The sequence below is a fragment of the Marmota flaviventris genome, chromosome 9, assembly GCF_047511675.1.
Source record: "Marmota flaviventris isolate mMarFla1 chromosome 9, mMarFla1.hap1, whole genome shotgun sequence".
Taxonomy (NCBI): domain Eukaryota; kingdom Metazoa; phylum Chordata; class Mammalia; order Rodentia; family Sciuridae; genus Marmota; species Marmota flaviventris.
This window is the reverse complement of record NC_092506.1, coordinates 109915596-109928446: the sequence shown is the minus strand read 5'-3', so window position 1 is coordinate 109928446 and position 12851 is coordinate 109915596.

Below are 12851 nucleotides of genomic sequence, written 5' to 3'. Positions count from 1 at the left end.
TCAAGCCTCACCTGTAAGCTTTTTCTTTCCTATTCCCTACCTCTTCAATCACTCCTCATTCCTTGTCCTTTCCATTTCCTATCTTCCTTTGTCTATACTTAGGGCTGCTACTCCTAGAGCCACCTATTCAGAGCTTTACAATTACAAGCTATTCAGTGCAACTTCTTATTTGAGGAATAATGTCAAGGCTAGTGGCAGAAAAAATACCCAGATCTCTTGACTTTCCTCCAGTTCAGTGGGCCAGGGAAGTGTTGGTCTTATTCCCTGGCCCAGCCTCCAGCCCTATTCCAGAATAAACTACCCCCTTATCTCAGTCTGCTGAAACCTTACCTTATGTTTAAGGAAGAGGAGAATCAAAACCAGAAAGATTAGAGAATGGAATGAAGCATCAAGAAGAGCCAAGAAAGAAGAGCACAAGCCAAGCAATAAAAGGCCAACATAGGATTTACATATGGAAACTCCTACAGCAAGACATTTTTGTTGTTGCTGTTCTATTCGGCCATGGGCAATAATCTTATTTTCTCTGTATACTACAGTGACACAACCACACCAAAGTTTATAGCAGGTCAGTTCATAATAGCTAAACTATGGAAACAACCTAGATGCCCTTCAAGATGAATGGATAAAGAAAATGTGGTATATATACACAATGGAATATTACTCAGCATTAAAGAAGAATGAAATTATAGCATTTGTAGGTAAATGGATGTAGTTAGAGAATATCATGCTAAGTGAAATAAGATAATCCCACAAAAACCAAAGGCCAAATGTATGCAGATGCTGATTCATAATGGGGGTGGGGGGCTAGGGAAGAATGGAGGAACTTTGGATTGAGCAGAGGGAAGGAGAGGAAGGGGGTGGGGAGGTGGGGAGGAGGGTGGAATGGAACATATATTATTACCCCCTGTGTACACATATGATTGCACAAACAGTGTGACTCTACATCATGTACAGCCAGAGAAAAGAGAAGTTGTGCTCCAGTTGTGTACCATGAGTTAAAAAACATTCCGCAGCTCATGTATAACTAATTAGAACAAATTTTAAAATTATAATAATAATAACCGTATTTTCACTGAAAACAGATATAGGATTATCCTCCCAAATTCTCTATTCTCATAAATCAATTGCTTCATTTACTTCACCATATAAGAGGGACATTCCTAGACTTATCTTTTGCTCCATATTAGTAAATCTCTTCAATTGCTTATTATAAAAAAACTATATAGAAAAGCCTTTACTTATTTTGGGATTTTATTTTGATAGAATTGCTACTATCAGGCAACCATATGTACCACACCCCATTTCCCTTGCATTTAAAAAAAAATTCATATACTTCTGTAGAATTAGATGTCACATATGAAACAAATAGGGGAAACAATTTTAGTTTAGTGATTTTACAAATAAGGAAGCTCTCTGGCTAACTGTGAGCCTTAGTTTCAATATCTTTTTTTTTTTTTTTTTTTTTTAGTTATATGTGGACTCAATGCCTTTATTTGTTTTTATGTGGTGCTAGGATCAAACCCAGTGCCTCACACTTGTGAGGAAAGTGCTCTACCACTGAGCCACAACTCCAGCCCTTTCCATATCTTGTGAAAGACAAGTGGAAGTTATCAATCAAAATGGAGTCACTTGTGTCAGTCCTAACAACAAAAAGTAAATGAAATTGGAAGGTTATGAAGGAAAGGTTCTTGCATATGGTTGCCTGATAATAGCCAGCCATCACAAAAGACTGCCAGAACCACAAGCTGGCATAGAGGGTACCATAAACCTTATACAAAAAGTACTTCCACAGGGATATCTCCCAGGAATGATACATTCAACTTTACACTGACACCACTCTTGTTATTAATCATTATGACCAAGGACTGTTGTTTCAGAATATTGGATGTAAACCGGCATGGTAATCACAGTGACTTGAGAGGCCAAGGCAAGAGGGTGGCAATGTCAAGACCAGTTTTAAAGGGCTGGAGCTGTGGCTCAGTGGCAGAGCGCTTTCCTAGCATGTGTGAGGCACTGGGTTCAATCCTTAGCACTGCATTAAAAAAATAAACAAGTAAAGGCACAATGTTGATCTGTACAAAAAAAATTTTTTTTTAAAAGACCAGCCTCAGCAACTTGTTATTCTCAAATGAATGTCAGTATTCTTTGGAGAAACTGATTGTTTTTTAATTTAGTTTGAAAATCTTTAGAAACACAAATGCTAAAATATATGGTATCTATGTGAAGGTCTTTTCTAACTCTGGTTCTAGTCTTAGAATCTTCCAAGGGAGAAAGATACTATCATTTATTAAGCACCTACAATACACCACTTTCATATCTAATATTTCACAACGACTTGTGTTGTAACTGGTTTAAACAAAAATTCCAGCCAGGTTTGTCAATACCCAATGTCATCTGCTTTTCTTGACTACTTCTGCCTTCCATAATAGATCAGTACAAAGCCTTCCAGTTAAATTTAGGCTCTGTGTTATCTGTATGACCATCACTAACACAGTGCTACTCAAGTTTTGATATGTAAATAAACCTTTTAGAGGCCTTGCTCAAAACAGATTCTGATTCAGTTGATCTGGGGTGAAGGCCAATATTCTGTAATTCTAACAAGTTCCCAAGTGATCTATCCCAATAAACATTTACTGAGTGCCTGTTATCTATCTTGGCTAGATGTTTGAGACACATGATGCCCTTAACTTGCTTATTTCCAATGGGAAAACAGACAAGGTAAAGCAATATAATGAGGGCAAGAAGGGAATTCTATACAGAGGAAGAAGTATAAGCAAATTCGTCTGGCATTTTTACAGCACTACAATTTGTTTGGCATAGTTGGAATTTAGAATAGGAAGAGAACTGACAAGAGATACACTTCCTAAAATAAATAGGAGTGCCCTCTACTTGCCAGGCTCTTTTCAAATAATAGTATTTAGTGATAAGCAAGGCAGATAAGCTGCCTATTTTAATGGAGCTGACATTCACGTAGAGTGATAAGTAAGCTAAGGTAGGATAGAATAAAATAAAATGGAAAAAAGCAAGATTATTTCAAATATTGATAAATGATGGAAAATAAAACATGGAAATGACAAACAGTACCTGGCAAGGTGGCTGCCATTGGCTATTTGAAGGGTAGGAAGGGAAGAAAGTTTGAGAAACTGACTTGTGTTGAGATCTGAATGCAGAGGAGCCAGCCATATAAACATGTGGGGCTAACAGAGGAAACCTAGTACATAAGCCCCAAGGAAAACACTTGCCCAATATGTGCCAGGCACAAAAACAAGGACAATGTGTCAAAATTCATTCTACTGTCATGAATAACAAATTAGAACAAAATTTTAAAAATACATATATGTAGGAAAGAGAAAAAAACAAAGACAATGTGACTGCAAATATGAATACATCGTGTCTGGCTTCCTCTTTTTACTCCCACAGCAATCAAATAGTTTTGATTCTACCCACTAAAAGTATCTCAAACCCACCCCCTTGTTTATGGCTCTACTGCTGTTATTGTCTTTCACCTAAATTATTACAACAGTCTTCCTGCACCTAGCCAGCCATCTCTAATCCATTCCCCCACACAGTGGACAGAGAGTTGTTTCTTTTGGGTACTGGGGATTGAACCCAGGGGTATTTAACAGTTGAGCCACACTGAGTTGCTTAGGGCCTCACTAAATTGCTGAGGTTGGCTTTGAACTTACAATCCTCCTGCCTCAGGGCTCCTGAGCCATTAGGATTACAGGTGTGGGCCACCACACCCAGCCAGATAGAGCTTTAAAAAAAATCAATATTTTATTATTTTTTTCTGCTTTAAACTTATCAGTGGCTTCCAGCTACCATTCTCATCAGAATAAATTCCAAACTCCTTATTCATATAGGGGAATCCCTGGGCTCTGAGTATCTTTACCTTTATACCTCTTAAGCCATACTCCCTCTGCACTCTAAATTTCAGCCATTATTTATAAAATGTACCAATGTTTTTATTTATCCCAGGTATTCAGATGGCATTTCCTCTGCCTCCCTCCTCCTCCTCTACCCTATGCTTTACTTAAATAGATAAGTCCTACTCATCAGCCACACCTCTTATGAAGCCTTCTCCATTCCCCCTTTGAGCTGCAAGAGTGCCCTGAACTTCTCTTACCAAAATACTAATTCTGCCAAATTCTAATTATTTTATTAATTAATGCTTTGTTCATTTATATCTCTAGTGCCTAGCATGATTTCTAGCTTTGGAAGAGCTACTCAAAATTTGTTGAAAGATGGGGCTGGGGTTGTTGGCTCAGTGCTAGAGCACTTGCTTGGCATGTATGAGGCACTGTATTCAATCTGCAGCATCATATAAAAATAAATACAATAAAGGTATTGTGTCCATCTACAACTAAAAAATTTTGTTGAAAGAATAAGTGAAAAGATTAATGGAAGTTGAGCTAGGCAGTTAGATAATTACTTTTTATGTCAATCCATAGCTTTTGGACATGTTTGGTGGGAGTGAGAGACTTTACAGAGAATGATATGATTGTATTTATGAAAGACAAATTTAGTAGCATCAAAACACATGGATTTGAAGGAACAAAATTGTGGCATTGAATGTGAAAAGAAGGAGGCTGGTTGTTTCCATTATTTAAGAGAGACACGATGAAGACCTAAACCTATATTAAACAGTTTAGCAAGATAACAAGAAGGAAGATTCTTTAGGACTTGATGATTGGCTAAAGAAGTGTAGAAATAAATTCAAGAATTACTTCAACATTTCTAAGTTGGCTAACTGACAGATTGATGGATAGAAATGCCATTACCTGAAATTGGAAATACAAGAGGAGTAAGAATTATGGAAGGAGTTCAGTTAGACATGTTGAGTTCCAGGTGTCTGTCATATATACAAGTGGAGATATTTATTTAGTAGGCAGTTGGATCTGAGTCAGGAAGAGTTCTAGATAGCAATAAGTTTGGAGATCATCAGCATATAGAAGATAGTTGAAATAAAGGAAGTAGAAGAGATTCCTCAGGGAAAGAAGCATGTAATGAGTGGAAAGATGACTGAGTACCAAAATTCAAGTAATACCAACATTTGAGGAGCAAAATCAAAGAACACAAAAGCCTAAAAGAGAACCTGGGTAATATGCAACAAAATTAAATTAAACCCCTATATCTCACCATGCACAAAACTCAACTCAAGGTGGATCAAGGACATAGGAATTAAACCAGAGTCCCTGCATCTAATAGAAGGAAAAGTAGGCCCTAATCTCCATCATGTCAGATTAGGCCCCAACTTCCTTAATAAGACTCCTATAGCACAAGAATTAAAATCAAGATTCAATAAATGGGATGGATTCAAACTAAAAAACTTCTTTTTGGCAAAAGAACAATCAGTGAGTGACTAGAGAGCCTACGTTTTGGGAGCAAATTGTTACCACTCATAATCAAATAGAGCACTAATCTCTAGGGTATATAACTCAAAAAGCTAAACACCAAAAAAATAAATAAATAAAATAACCCAATCAATAAATGGGCCAAGGAACTGAACAGACACTTCTCAGAAGAGGATATACAGTCAAACAAATATATGAAAAATTGTTCAACATCTCTAGCAATTAGAGAAATGCAAATCAAAACTACTCTTAAGATTTTATGTCATTCTAGTCAGAATGGCAGCTATTAAGAATACAAACAACAATAAATGTTGGTGAGGATGTGGGGAAAAAGGCACACTCATACATTGCTGGTGGGACTGCAAATTGGTGTAGCTAATATGGAAAGCAGTATGGAGATTCCTTGGAAAACTGGGAATGGAACCACCATTTGACCCAGTTATCCCACTCCTCAATCTATACCCAAAGGACTTAAAAACAGCATACTTTAGGGACACAGCCACATCAATGTATATACTAGCACAATTCACAATAGCTAAACTGTGAAACCTAGATGCCCCTCAATAGAAGAACGGATAAAGAAAATGTGGTATATATACACAATGGAATATTACTCAGCAATAAAAGAGAATAAAAATGGCATTTGCAGGTAAATGAATGGAGTTGGAGAACATAATGCTAAAGTGAAGTTAGCCAATTCCCAAAAACCAAATGCCGAATGTTTTCTCTGATATAAGGAGGCTGATTCATAGTAGGGTTGGGAAGGGGAGAATGGGAGGAATAGATGAACTCTAGATAGGGCAAAGGGGTGGGAGGGGAAACATGGAGTATGAGGGTAGAAATGATGATGGAATGAGATGGACATCATTACCCTAAGTACATGTATGAAGATGCAAACTGTATGAATATACTTTGTATACCAAAAATAAAAACAGAACCTGGGCAAAGTGTTTGGTTTTCTTTCTTTCTTTCTTTCTTTCTTTCTTTCTTTCTTTCTTTCTTTCTTTCTTTCTTTCTCTCTCTCTCTCTCTCTCTCTCTCTCTCTCTCTCTCTCTCTCTCCTCTCTCTCTCTCTTTCTTTCTTTCTTTCTTTTTTTTTTCCAGAAACCGAGAGAGGAAAGAGTTTCAAGAAGGAACTTTAAGTGTGTACTTTTTGTGAACTGCATATTTGTGACCCTTCAAAATGCAGTTGTTAAAGCCCTAAAAAAGAAAATCAAAACATAGAATGCATTTTTTTAAAAAGTTAAAGCCCTAACCCCTAATGTTATGTATTTGGAGGTGGGCCTTTTGGGAGGTAATTGCCTTTAAATGAAGTTATGAGGACAGCGTCCCCTGTATGGGATTAGTGTCTCTGGTGCTTGCACAAGTGTACATTCTCTCCCTCTTTCCCCCCCTCCTCCCCATGAAAAAAAAGCCAACCATACAGTGAGAAAGTGGCCTTCAGCAAGCCAGAAAACGTTCCCCATCAAGAACTTGACCATGATGGCAAGCTCAATGTCTTGAACTTCATAACCTCCAGAATTTTGGAAAATAAATATCTGTGTATTAGAGTTCTCTAGAAGAGCAGAATTAACAAGAAGTATGATAATAAAAAGGGGATTTATTAAATTGGCTTACCCAACCAGAAGCTAGATAGTCTGCAATGGCCATCTGCAGAACTGGAGAGCTGGAGGAACCAATAGCTGCGTAGTCCAAGAGGCTGAAGCCTTAGAACAAGAGGGATCAATGGTGCTATTCCAGTCCCAGAGTAAAGGCTTCGGAAACTTCAGAGAATCACTCACAATCACAGCAGCAATCAAGAACCTGTTCAAGAAGAATCAAGCTTGAATCTGCTGCTCCTTCCTTGTTCTTCCAACTTTTATTCCATCCAAGCCACCATCTTATTGGATGGTGCTGCCCATGCTTAGGGAGGGTTTCCACTTCAGTTTGTTATTCTACATGCTGATCATTCCTCTGCCACTGAGCTATAGCCCCAGCCCCATTCCTAGACACACCCTCATTGATACATCCAGAAGCCTCTTTTATATATATATAAAATATGTATCTGGACTTCACAATATCTTTATTTATTTTTATGTGGTGCTGAGGATGAAACCCAGTGCCTCACGTTTGGCGCTCTGCCACTGAGCTACCTCCCCAGCCCCCAGAAACCTCTTAATCTTCAGCATCTCTTAATCTAATCAAGTTGACAATTCAAATTGACCATTACAATCTGTTTCTCAGCTGGTCTACATGGTATTTTGTTTAGTTGCCCCAATTGACAGTACCCAACAAAAGGGTGTGAGGTGTGTATATGTGCATGTGTATTAAATAATTTAATCTCGTCCAGAGAGCTAGTCTTTATACCCAGCTTCCAAGAGATAATCTCTAAACCTTTGGGATATCATACCTGATAGAACATTTTTGCTTATCTGAGGGCTTTTGGTCACACAGAATTATTATCAATGTGATTTCAGGTTGGTCTTTGTCATATGGTATCAATTAGGGAGGGAAAGAGATTAGGGAAGAGCAGGGAGAGAGGAAGAGAAAGAAACATGTACATTTTAAAAACAAGTTGCAGTGGAAGAGCAGTAATTGCTGCATTCAAAGAATAAAGTGGACCACCGTTATAGAGTTAAGAAAGTGGAAATTTAGTCCAACGGAACTATCATGTTTAGAGGTAGGGCTTTCATGAGGTGGCTAGAATTAGATAAGGCCATTAGGATAAAAAAAAAACATGATTGAATACTGGTGGCTTTATAGGAAGGAGAGACCAGATAGATATATCCATATGCTGCTAGTCTCTTACTACATGAAGTTGGACAACAGCAAGAAGGTCATCACCAGATGCTGCCCCTCAACCTTGGACTTTCAGAACGATGAGCCAAAATAAACTTCTTTTTGTTAATATTTACCCAGTCTTTGGTATTATGTCATTGGCAATAGAAAACATATTAATAAATGCTGGATGTAACCCAGCCTGTAATCCCAGCAATTTGGAAGGCTGAGGTAGGAGGATAGCAAATCTGAGGCCAGGCACTCAGCAACTTAGTGAGGCCTAAGCAACTTAGTAAGATCCTATCTCAAAATAAAAATAAAAATAAAGTAAAATAGCTGGGGATGTAGCTTAGTGGTAAAGTGCCTCTGGGTTTAATCCTTGGTAACCCTCCTCCCAGCAGGTGGGATGGGGAGACTAACAGATTTCTGGGGGTGGGGTATAGCACCAGCTTAGCATGCATGAGGTCCTGGCTTCAATCACTAGAAAAGAGAAGAGAAGAAAAGAAGTCTAAAACAGAGGTGTACTTCCTCTTCTAGCAAAGATATAGCAACAGGAACTGGATTTACCCTCCTCCATATAGGGACATAAACAGACAACATCCCTACAAAAATCATTTTTTGGACATCAGACATCAAGTGATGTAGGACAATGGTCCCTGGGATGGGAAACAAATGAGATGAACTCTACGATTGCCCTGTCTTATTAGGAAGGGCAGCACGAAAGACAGACACACAAAGAAACTGAGAGTCCTGGGAGGCAAACGTGACCAGAGTTTACCACACAGTGCTGAGGAAGACAGTGCAAAGAGGTGGGCAGAAGTTCTGGAGATCTGTGGAGTCCTCCAGATGTCTTCAGCTGAGTACAGATGGGTACAGGCACATGAGGAAACTACCTTAGTTCAAGAGAGAATGACCTGAAGGGATTTTAAAAAATAATCCCTGAGCCTCACAAAAACTAGGAATATTTTGTTTTTCCACTTGCCAGAGTAGAAAAAATACTATAAGATTGCCAAAAGCTCAATCCTTGTCCCTGCTGCCAATCCAATTAAGAGGACACAGTTTCGAGAAAAAGGAAAAAGAAGGTTTATTGCTTTGCTAGCAAAGGAGAAACACAGGGGACTCCTGTCCCAAAGGCTGTGATTCTGCCCATCAGTAGAAACAGGGGGCTTTTATAGAGATGATTCAAAGGTTACATTCCATATATTCTCTGCTGGAATTGTAATTCACTTGTTAATTTGGGGGATAAAAAGTCATCTCTGAGGTCATCTGGTACCATCCCCAAAGTCTGGATTACTTCTTTCCTATGGTGGGTATATATTCAAAGAGAGTATATACCCTCCATAAATCTACCTAAGATGGGGACGAAAGGTCATCCAGTTTCCCCTGAGATTAGGGAGGGAGGGAGAATAAGAAGGAGCAAGGAGAAAAGAAGAGAAAGAAACATGTCCATTTTAAAAACAAGTTACAGTGGAAGAGCAGTAAGGGCTAAATTCAAAGCATAAAGCTGACCACTGTTACAAAAGGACATGTAATAAAATGATGCCTAGAAGGATATTGTTTTACTAGTAGAAAAAACTAGCCCTTTACCAAAATCTGCTCTGCCTCTCTAAATGTTTAAAAGCCATCCCCATATTTGAAAATACCACAGTATTTCCAATAAGTTAACTATAAGTTAACTGTACCCCAGGGAAAAAACCTCAAGATAATGTATGAATACAGAAATATCCAAATCAAAACAAGGAAGCATTTATAATGTCTGTCATTTAATAAAAAATGACTAGGTGGGACTGAGGGTGTAGCTCTTGTGCCTAGCATGTGCTGGACACTGGGTTCAATCCCTAGCACACACACACACAAAAGTGATATGTAATGAAGACAATAATTAGACCCATAAATTATATAAATGACAGAATAAGTAAATAAAGACATAAAAGAGGTATTGTTGACTATATTCAAGAAGACAGAGAAAATATTTAGCATGTTAAAGAAACACAAGAAGCCAGGTGCAGTGACACACACCTATAATCCCAGCGGCTCAGGAGGCTGAGACAGGAAAATCACAACTTCAAAGCCAGCCTCAGAAAAACGAGGTGCACTAAGCAACTCAGTGAGACCCTGTCTCTAAATAAAATACAAAATAGGTCTGGGGATGTGGCTCAGTGGTCGAGTGCCCCTGAGTTCAACTCCCAGGACCTCCCCCCCCCCAAAAAAAAAGAGACAGATGAAGATATTAAAAGGTCCAAATCAAACTTCTAAAGATTTAAACTACAATGCCTAAAATGAAAAATAATGGAACTAGAGCAGATTAGGCACTACCAAAGAAAAAAATGAGTGAATTCAAAGAGAGAAATAGAAAGCATCCTAAATGAAGCAAAGAAGACAAAAACATCAGTGGACCATGGGACATTTTAAAGGGACTTAATATACATGCAATTACAGTGTGTAAAGCAGAGTGTGGTAAGGAGGAGGAGAATAAAATTTTTTGAAGTAATGGTTGAAATTTTCCAAATTAGATGAAAACTGTAAACCCACACATCTAACAAATTCAACTACAAGATACCTAAAGAAAGCTACTTCACTACTTGGGAGGTTGAGGTAGGAGGATTCCAAGTTTGAGTAACATCAAGACCCTTCCTCACAATCACAAATCTGCGAGGGCTATATGGTATTGACTTAACATCTGAGCAGCCATCTTAAATGTTAACTGCCATCTTATGAGACAAGTTCCGCTTTCCATTACTTCCCAGTACCCAAACTCTCCCCACCCCCATTAGTGATCTACCCCATGGTACAATAACCCTAAGCCAATCCTAGAAGGACAGACCCCTTTGCTCTGGAAAGCCCCATGGTACCACTGATCTCAGCCAATCCCATGCTATTCCCACCTGCCTGGCTCTGATGCAAGCACCCCAAGCCTATCCCACAGCACCACAGTTACACCTCCAAACCCCTACCCCACAAAAGCTCAACACCCAAACATCTTGGGGTCTCTCTTCCTCTCTATAGAGAGATGGCCCTTATTTGTCAGCTCTGACAAATAAACTCTTGTGTGCAACTCTGCCTGGTCTCTGTCTTTCATTTCTCGCTTACGTGTCTCTGGTTCCTCACTTTCCCTTCAAGGGCTGCTGGTTATTTCTCCTGGGGTTTGCTGCTGAGCTTCCTCCTCCTTCTTCCCAGCTTTTTTGTTTTCCCTCAGCTTTCCCCAGTCTTCCTAGTCCTGCTCCATATGCATCTTCGGCTTCACCTTCCCTGGCTGATGGCAAGCTGTTGAATATAGCATCCAGCCTACCTGCCTGTAGCCCTTTCCTGCCCAACACTGTTTTCTGGCTTTGTCACTGGCTTAGCCCAGAAGCTTTGTCCTATGTCCTGGCTTCTCCTCTTTCCACCCTTAGATTCCACTCACCAAATTGGCTTTGGACCCCCTCTGGGTATTCTGGAACCCATCTCCCCGGAGGCCCTGGCTTGGATGCTCACCTATTAAACTATGCAGCAGGGAGCTCTCTTGGCCTAAGGGTTTGCACTATTTGAACCTGAAGGGAAAGCAAGGAACGAGAGACTGGTAAGGGAGAAATGAAAGATGGAAACCAGGCAGAGATACACACGAGAGTTTATCTGTCAGAGCTGACAAATAAAGGCCATCTCTCTATATCAGAGAGAGGCAAAACAGGCTTGGGTTCAGGACTTTTATGGGGCAGGCTTAGGAATCAGAGCCAGGCAGGACCTAATGTGGGCGGTTTAGGGGTTGGATTAGTATGAGGGAGTGGTGAGCCTTTCTCAGAAACGCCCTTGGGTAGGAAAGCAAAACTTTTTCCTTTTAAATGGCTGTCACTTAAGATGACCATCCAGATGCTAAGCAAAGACCTTATAGAACCTGCCTGGAGGGTTAGGACAACTGGAAAAGAATCCTACTGCTCCCTCTCCCCAGCTCCCATGCATTCCAGCCTCCAAAGAGCTCTGCTCTAGAGCCCAGAGGATCATTTCTAGCTGGTGGACTCCTGTGGTTACCCCACCAGACAAAGGCCTAAGGGGTTATGGATCAAGAGCATTTGATAAGAATTTAAAAGACTGGTACCTTCTGAAACACAGCCCAACCATTATTCCATCTTTCTCCTTTCCTCTTTCTTCCTCCTCCCCTATTGTTTTCCCCTTTGTCTCTACTTCCTTTTCTTAATTGGTTTTGGAATTGAAATATATATTTATAAATTTTTTTCTCTCTTTCTTTCTTTTTTTGTGGTGCTGAGGATAGAACCCAGGGCCTTGTGCATGCAAGGCAAACACTCTACAAGACACAGCCACATCAATGTTTATAGCAGCACAATTCACAATAGCTAAACTGTGGAACCAACCTAGATGCTCTTCAATAGATGAATGGATTTAAAAAACGTGACATACATACACAATGGAATATTACTCAGCAATAAAAGAGAATAAAATCATGGCATTTGCAGGTAAATAAATGGAGTTAGAGAAGATAATGCTAAGTGAAGTTAGCCAATCCCCCCAAAAAAACCAAATGCTGAATTTTTCTTGGATACAAGGAGGCTGATTCATAGTGGGATAGAGAGAGGGAGCATGAGAGGAATAGACAAACTCTAGATAGGGCAGAAGGGTTGGAGGGGAAGGGGGCCATGGGGTTATTAATGATGGTGGAATGTGATGATCATTTTTATCCAAAGTACAGGTATGAAGACACGAATTGGAATGAATATACTATGTATACAACCAGAAATATGAAAAATTG